Here is a 9,553-nt window from a genome sequence, read left to right as displayed (position 1 = left end):
GGGGAAATGGTGGAAACGAAAACTCCTTGCCCTGGTCTAATGACAAACGAACCAAAAAAATAATAATAATAATAATAATAATACATTGTGCCAACATCATTCTTTACTTAGGCAGTGCAATATTGCAAACTTAGGCTATTGCGCTGCCTGCAGTTTTTCTAGCATGTGTTAACTGAGTAATTTAGTTTTTTTCTCGTTTCTTTTCGGTTGATAAAGGCTTCTAAATGCGAAGCAGAAACACTCGGATTTTCACCAGGATTTTCACTGGACTTTCCCCAGGAAACACCAGGATTTTCTTCGGGGGGGGGGGTAAAAAATTACAAATCACATATTTTTATATACATTTTAGTACGTTTTCACGAGTCGGACAAAAACTGGTGGGAGGGGGGGGGGAACGGTGAAACACCCTTCCTGGATAAAGCCTTGTTGATAGGCTACTCAAGTGTATTATTGTTTTTTTTTTGTTTTTTGTTTTTACTGCCATAGATAAAGGTTTTATCCACTATTATATTTTTATTTCATTTTAATAATAAATAGGTCTTAAATGAAACTGGTATCTTTCTGATTATATCCAACTCTGGATAGTTCAAGGGATGTGTGAATCCTGCCAGCTTTCGATTTACAGATCTTAGGGGTTGCGCATCGAATTTAAAACGATAAGCTAACTGATAGCAGATTGAAACTTGATTTATTTTTTTTTATCAATAGCATTTTTTTTTTTACTTCAGCTTAAAATGTAAGCATATAAACCATCAGTAACTTTGTTTGTGGGCACATTTTGTGTGTTGGTTCGACTTTTTTTCTATAAAGGTGTCCCGACTTAATTTGCATAGTAAGGATCCTCAACCTTGGGAGCTTATACATAAATTGCAGGAACAGATTTCACCTTTTGTAAATTGAAGTATATACCGATTAGAAACGACCATGCCTTCCTGCCCTTTATTAGCCTCCTCATTAGTAAATATAAGACGATTAGAAGAGACAAGGATTCCCTCGCCTTCTAAATTGACAAACCTCCCGACCGTTAAACAGTCATTACGATGAATAAGAAAAATAGCACAGTATTCTGCTAAACCGTTAATAGTGCTCAGTGCTTCCACTCCTCCCGATTTATCGGGAGATCTCCCGACTTTTTGGAAAATCTCCCGACTGAAATTTCCTCCCGATTTCTGTTGAATTGAGCTCTGTCCAACTTGAAGTTTCTGATCTTTCTTGATTGTCTGGCAGAATGCAAAATATGTCTTTGTTGCCCGTAAAAGGGGGATTTCAAAGCCGCCGGCCGCGTTTGATTCGCGGAAGTCAACTGCGGACCCTAATTAATGACCTAGTCGGCAGCTTGTCCCGTGAGAGACCATTGTTGTGTTCGAAAAAGGGTTGATTTGATTTGATTCTCAGCTCATAACTTCATCTGATCTGATCAGTCAACTCAGATAGTTCATTTCCACTGGATAATTTGTGTACAATAAGGACGTGGCTTACCTTACGTGACAGGATTTTTTTTAGGGTAAGTACCAAGTTTACTGGAACTGGACAATTATACATCCCTGCACGTGGGCAACCCAAGAAGTAGGCTACTGACCTGTCCTAGGGGGTAGGCGGCTTTTCTGCTTCTATGATCTGTTTCTTTACCAAAATAACATGTTTTAACTTGAAACCAATTCTTAACCTGTTGCCAGTTCAAGGATTCTATAGTACAAATTCAAATACACTATTCTTACGGGTCTTATAGATATCCAGTATTCGCCAGACTACTAGCCTAGCCTATATCAAAATAACGATTTCGAGTGTCGGCGAAATCGGCTTCACAAGTCACAACAGAGCAAAATAACACTAGGGAGTAGGGTCAAGAACTATGCTTTCCTTGCTTTGCAAACGGGCCATACTCATAGCGCCGTCCATTACGCTTGCGACATTTAAAGCGAGACAAACATGCGGGTTTAGAAATTTCTAGTAAAGGTAATATGCGGTCTGCACACGTAGAGGAAACTGGGGAGGTCGTATCTTTTTTCTGCTTTGTTCAAAATATGAAGTTATTGGAGCCAGCGCTGGTGCAAGACCGATTGAGTTTCAGTAGGGACGTTCACTATCGCGAGTGGTGCTAGTGTGGCTGCTGTTCGAGTGTGTCTCACTTTTTCCAGGTTTTGGCGCTACTGTCTAGTGTTATTTTGCTCTGCTTCACAATATAGGAGGATAGGAGGATGGATTTTAAGATGTAGGCCAAAGCCAGCCATACCAAATCTGTTTTCAAAGGGACAAATCTGTTTTCAAAGTGCCGATGTCTAAATTTTATGTCACAGTGTTCAAAGTGTATTAAAAGTGTATTATTTTGCTCTTCAAAGTGTGTTATTTTGTTCTGCTTTGGGGAGACCGGAAATCTCGAAAAACGGTTAGAATGGTGGGATCGGCGTATCAGGGACCCGATCAAACTGACTTGTAAATAAAAAATTACTTGGTCCGATAGTCGTAGGGGGAGTGGAGGAAGGGGGAATCCGCAATATTGAGTCATGCGTAAATTTGGAACGGGTGATCAGATTCGAGTGAAATTTAATAATTGAACAGAGGACATGTCTCTGGTGATCTTTTTCATCTCCGGATCGGATCCGACAACTATTTGGGGAGGGGGAGGATACGTGACCGGCTTAGACTGGAGAGACCGGCTTTGACTTTTGTCATGTATATAAGACTTATATACATGACAAAAGTACAGCACGTGTCCACTGCAATGCGCTCTGACTATAAATCTCACTATCAACACTCCTGACTTGCAGGGTTCTCTCAAAATATAACATAACAAAGGTTTCGTGAACCAAAGGTTTCGATGAGATCCCATAAATTTTATATTTAATCCAGACAATTGCGTCTTGTAGATCCGGTCTTCGCCAGACTCCTTGAATATCTGTACTATTTAATATTTGACCAATGACTGGTCTTCCGAGAAAACAAACTTATATTATAAGTGCACATGAGCCTAAACAAATACATGTTGCAGTATTTCCAGTAGTAAACAACACTTTCCAGGCTCATGAGAAATGTCGGATGCAGATTATTCTGACTCCAATGAAGCTCAGGATATAAAAAGAAGGAAAATTGAAAAGAAAATCGAAATTGTTCCTAGCAGTAGTGGCTCAGATGAGGAATTGATAATTGTGGAGCCAAGCCCCAAGCCCCGAAAGAAAAAGAACAGTGGACAACGTTACGAGCAAAAGTATGTGAAATCCTGGGAGATGGAAGATACATTTAAAGGCTGGCTTTCGAAGAAGCACGGATCTGAAGTTGCTATCTGTTTGTGGTGCAACGCTGAGCTTTCCTACAAAAAGGGTAAAACAGATCTCACTGCCCATGCCCGTACTTCTGTGCATGTTAAAAACACAGTGACCCCAAAAGCTATGCCTCCTGCTATTTCAGTGTACATGGTTCATGACGAGTTTCCGTCTGTGCTTGAGACTGAAGCTAAAATTGCTTCATTCCTGGTCAGCAACAACCTGCCATTTTCCCTTTCGGACCAGTTGATTCCCCTGCTGAAAGCGATGCCACCAAAATCGGTCCTTGATAAAGTGCGGCTCGGGAAACAAAAAGTTTTGAATGTTGTTCGTCAGGGACTCGGTCCTTACTGCAAGCAAAAAGTTGTCGAAGAATTGAAGGTGAGACCTTTTTCTTTGGTCATCGACGAAACGACGGATGTGGGAACCGTTAAACAGCTCGCTGTATGTGTTTCCTTTTGTAACAACGAAATGGAAACGGATATCGATGTCATTGATTTTGTGGGGTGCTCAAATAGATCAGCAGTTTCCATTTTCACCAAACTGGAGGAAACTTTGGAGTTTTTAAGAGTAAGTGAAGTGCCTTTACGGAATTGGGTCGGGTTCTGTAGAGATACCACGAACGCCATGATGGGTTGTAACAACTCAGTGGCGACTCTGATCCAAAGAAGCTACCCTTGGGTATTAATAGTGAAGTGCAGTTGTCATTCCATTCATCTGTGCGCCTCATACGCCTGCAAGAAACTGACGAAGACTCTAGAAGACATGTGTCGTCATGTGTACAATCATTTTAATATGAGTGCCAAGCGTACAGCTGCCCTGAAAGAATTTCAATTGTTTTCAGAGACTGCGGTCCACAAGATATTGGCACCAGGTCAAACAAGATGGCTTTCGCTACAGAACTGTGTCCACCGAATTCTAGAGCAGTGGAATGCCCTAACCTTGTATTTTACCAGTGCCCATTTTGAAGATCCGACTCACGGCAGTGAGTTAGTTCTGAGTGCCCTGAAAAATCCATTTATGAGGATCGTCATGATGTTTGTGGACTACGCGCTGGGACTTTTGAACGACTTCAATACCCTTTTCCAGTCCCAGGCACCTATTTTCTACCGACTGAAAATCGAAGTCATTCAATTGGTGGAAACTCTGTTGAAAAACTTTATGAAAGCTCGCGCAGTAAGGAGCTGTACCAACATCATGAAAATTGATGTTGAAGACGAAGCAAGTTATGTAGATCTGTGAAAGGTCTACCTCGGCTTAGATGCCGAAGCAGCTATGAATGGCCTTCTTGCGTCTAGTGATGGACGAAATGCCAATCCAGACGAAGTTGACAAGGTTTATTCTACCGCGAGAGAATTTTACAAGGAAGTGGTGGTCTAGATTAAATACCGCTTCTCGTTCGACTCGGACATTTTCGCCTTCTCAGAACTACTTGACCCTGTTCAGGCTCAGGATCTGAATCCTCCTAGCCTGGCACCATTTTTGGCGAAATATAGCTTACCCTCCTGGTCCAAAAGTCTGATAGACAGAGAGTGGAGAGAGCAGAGCTCTGTAAGACAGCCAAATGGCGAAGATGCCAGTTCGCTCTCAGTAACTGACTACTGGAAGCTTATATTTGCCCAGAAATACTCTAACGGCAAACCAAAGTTTGGTAACCTGAGGCTTGTCGTTGAGTACCTGTACGCTCTACCGTTTTCGAACGTAATAGCGGAGACTGTTTAGTACTTTGAAGGACGTCAAAACAGACAAACGTAACTGCCTGTCGACAGTTACGATTAGTTCAACGCTTCAGACTAAACTTGGCATGAGTAGGCTTAAGGTGATACCTCAGTCTCTAGTCGTAGATGGGAGCATGAGGCAGTTACTGAAAGGTGTAGTTACTTCCGCAACCACTACTGAAGCTAGTGCCGCTATCTTGAAATCGGCTTCTTTAGCGCAAGCTCGTCTGGCCCCAGAAAGAGCAAACAATACCGTTGACGATCAGGATTAGCTGCAGTGTGATCTAGTGAAAATTCTGACTGTGATTCTTATTCATAATTTTAGTTCAAGTTATGTGATCAAGTAGTTTTAGCTGCAGTGTGATACAGTGAAAATTCTGCCTGAGTTCTGTTACTCGTATTTGTAATTCTAGTTCTAATTATGTGAATAAGTAGTTTTAGATGACTTTCAATAAAACCATTTAGTTTGCATAAGTTTTGTATGAAAGAAATATTGTTCCTTGTTGATAGCTGATTTTGGAGTAATAATAAGTCTTCACCTTCCGGAATCCGGGTTCTCAGATTTTCCGAGATTTTTTTTTGAATTTCTTCTGCGATACTTCAAAATTCCGGAAATCTGGAAATTCAAAAGCCCCTTTTTTCCGGATGATTTTGATATACTTTCGGGCCGGTTCCTATTCGAGATGCAAGAAGAAGAAGACGTCAAAGAATAATCTGGAAGCCCAGATTCCGGAAGTTCCGGGAGGTGAAGACCGGACTTAAGACTCTAAAACATATTTTCGATTCTACTTTGTTCTGTCTCTATATTACTGAAATTTTTACCACCAATTCAACTGGTATGTGAGACAAAACAGCTGTTTAAAACCTCCTGATTTTTTCCCCGACTTAAAAAAAAACTCCCGATAATCTCCCGACTTTTTTGGAGTCGTTACTGATTTTCAGAAAAAAAAGTGGAAGCACTGATAGTGCTATCTGCTTTACTCATGCTGTTACCTTAAAATGAAAAACCCTTATTATCGTTTTGACCAATCAAGACAATCCAAGAAACCAATCAAGGCGGTTCTTTAGATATATAAGTAAGTGTCAAATTTGGCAGCAGCTTTACCTGAAAATGCTTTGGTAAACTCTCCGTAGTTCCAAGGTCAAGTACTACTGCATCGACAGTATACTTATTCTTTAAGTTTGAAATTTTGTAGAAAACCATTGTTTTTTTTATAGTGTTTTTATTTGTTTACTTATATTGTTTATTTTTATTTATTTTTGGCGGAAGGAGGAATCGTTTTTGTTTTAAAAAGTGCTTTATATTTTAATATTTTATGTTTCATGCCTTTCAACCCGGTCCGCAGCCAGCCCTTGCCCACGAAGTGGAAGCCATACCTTCTGGCCGCCCCACCTGGTGGTATTTCCAAGTGCCTTTTTAAATGTCTATGTAAATGTATTTCAGTAGTTTTTAATGGAAATATAATTAAAAAATTTGTATGCTGAAGAAACCTTGCATTTTGTTATAGATCAATTCAATAGATTGAGGTTAGTTTAGGTCAACTGTATTTTGACAGCGAGAAGAGTAAAATTTACAAATTTAAAACACCATTCATATTATTTCATTGTGGATCTTCAATGTCTGACAAAACAACACTTTTATCAAAAATAATTTTAAATGGCGATACATTTTTTTAGAAAACACGAAAAACATCTACTATTGCTATAGTATATGGCAAGAGTCCTATGATAAAATAAAGACTATAGCGCCAGACCTGAAATTCATACTAGGTTATAACGTGTTTAACATTATTGGACCAAAGTCGTGGTTGATTATTGATGATTTACCTGTATCCATTGAAGAATGGTTCCAAGAGATCTTACAGTTATTCACGGTATGAGTTCATTACAAAAATTTCAATAATCGTTGTTCCCAACAAACTTTTTTATAAGAGCAAATGTATAAGAACACTTGCATTGAATTGTACTTACTATGTCATCTATATGATTGTTCGTGATTCAAGTTCTCTTATAATTTTAAACAAACAAATATATCTCGGTGAACCGAATTTTTACTCTCGTCATACAATCAAGTTACAAATAAACCCTATCGTTACATTCTATTGGATTTCATTCAAAACAAACCCGAGGATTTACGTGTGATGACGGATATATTCAACAATGAATTTACCGTATCTACCTTTGAACAGTAGAAAGGATCTACAAATGACTGGAGAATCTTTGTGCTCAAAATTTACCCAAAATTGCCACTTTCAAGGAGAATGAACCACAAGGATGGTTTTGCAAAATTGATGGTGAAATACCAGTGGAACTTCATGATTCGGTAAAGGATTTTGTTTTCTTCTGCAAAGAAGACCAGTGCCTAGGAATTCATTGAGCCCCTATAATTTATCTTTGATAGAGGTTTGGGGTATGCATAGGACACTTTCAAAACAAATGCTTATTGCCGACCTTCATCTGAAACAGAATATTGTTGTATATCATGTCCTTTTGAGGAAGATTCTGGCCAACGGTTTCAAGGCCACAAAGATTTATAGAACCCTCTAACTTGATCAAAAGCCATATATGAAGACGTTTATTAACATATGTGTCATTAAACGATTCCAACTCTGTGGAGGGTGCAATTGCTCGTTTCACGCAGGAGCGGAAAAATGTGCCAGAATTGATACAGCTAATTGGAGTGAGAGCTGGTGTTGTCCTGACTGCTCCTCTAAGAAAATGCCAATCAATAAGGTAAATTCTTTAAATTCACCTGTTTTACCTTCACCTCGCACCCCTCGTTCTCCAAATTTAAGAGCTAAGATGCTTAATATCTTAAAAGAGCTCAAATCGCCGGTGCTCCCCCCTTCGCGGAAGTCGACTCTAGCCTCTCCTTATTTACAACATGAAGTGACGTCCCCCCTCTTGAAGTTTCTTGTCAGACTGAGCGCCAGACCTTTTCTTCCGTCGACCCATCCTATACTCTGAACACCACCATTGGACAATTACGCACCTGCTCACGTGAGGTATCAGTTTAGACCGAACCTTACTCATATGTTACCAGAGAAAATTTAACGTATCCAAATCCCTGTGTTAAAGATTTTGCTTGCCAGACAAATCTTGATATTCTTAACCATTAAAAGACAGACTAGAAGTTATTAAGCTACATTTCGACCGTAATTTCTGAACCCCTACCTGTAACTCAAAACAGTGATATAACAAAGAATAATGAAGTCAATCAAGTGAAATTAAAAATTCAGAAAATTCTATATTTCCCTTCGTAAATTCATTTGAGAGGTCAAGGGCGTTTGAACCAGTGACAAACCAGGTGATTAGCAATGACATTGACCGGAACGGTCAAGTTAATAATGTTGAAGTGAAATCAATTATTCATGAATGTAATCCTACTGACAAATCTTCTATTAGTATGGTGGAGGATCAGGCTCCCTAATACAGGAATAACTTAACGGCTTCCGGTCGTATGCTGAATTTGAAAGAGGATAATGACACCTTTGTTTTAAAGACTAATAAGGTTACTACGAAATCCGATGCAGATATTGAAATTGTTTATGAGAAACTTGTGGCATATGAAAGTGAAGGAAACGGAAGAATTAGCTGGAAAAAAAATGGTGATCAGCCTGTAATTGAAAATAAAGAAAAAACGAAATCAGTTTGCAAGGATTTTTTACGTGCAAAATGTAACCACGGAAAAAGATGTAATCGGCTCCATATTTGCAAATATTTTCTGACGGGTTCTTGCAATAAAATGTCGTGCTCGTTTGACCATGTTTCAATTTGTTCTGTTTTTATGTCGGGTCGTTGTTTCGGTTGTGACAAGTATCATGTTTTTATACCAAAGTCGTTTAGTAGGTTATTCTTTAAGCCACAAGCTATACCTTCGCATGTGTACGATGTTAGTTCTAAGAATTTGACAAAAAACGGAGATGGATTTCGGAGGGAGGCCCCGCCCTTTTAGGCCAACGTCGAAAGCACTCACGACCCCATCCTCCCCTTGGTCAGGTTCCTGTCGACATCAATTCTTATCCCCCTGCATTTTCAGCTCAACAATTAAAAAACTTCCCGATTACATACTCCCCCGCCTTACCCCTTGTTATCTCCTCCTCCTCTCCGTATACAGAAGTCCTATTTCCCTCCCCCCTACAGTATGTTGCCCCATACCCTCCCTACTCCGCCGCAAACCCGCAATTTCTTGACGGACATGAATACCAATTCCCACCCAGCCCCCCTTTCCCAGCACCTTACGAAACCACAGCCCATTCGTTTTATCCCTCGTGCCTACCCTGTAAACGTGACTCAGGTCTGAGACTTTGCATCCAATAATTGTCATATAATAGGTCCTCGTGCTTCGTCCATATCCTTGCCCGTCCCCCCACATCCAAATCCCCAAAGAAAATCCTTCTCTTACCCCTCTTCTCCAAAGCATAATAAAATTAAATTAAAACCCTACCCACCAGGAAATTCTCAAACCCATCAAGTTTCCCTGTCGCGATTCCCCAATCGGTTTGTTTTTCCTAAACTTTTAGTTACTAATGCTGAAAGTCTTAATTTTGAAAAGCTTACTGAACTCGAGGTGGT

Source organism: Artemia franciscana, chromosome 21 (genome assembly GCF_032884065.1).
Source record: "Artemia franciscana chromosome 21, ASM3288406v1, whole genome shotgun sequence".
Classification (NCBI taxonomy): domain Eukaryota; kingdom Metazoa; phylum Arthropoda; class Branchiopoda; order Anostraca; family Artemiidae; genus Artemia; species Artemia franciscana.
This window is presented reverse-complemented; position numbering follows the sequence as displayed.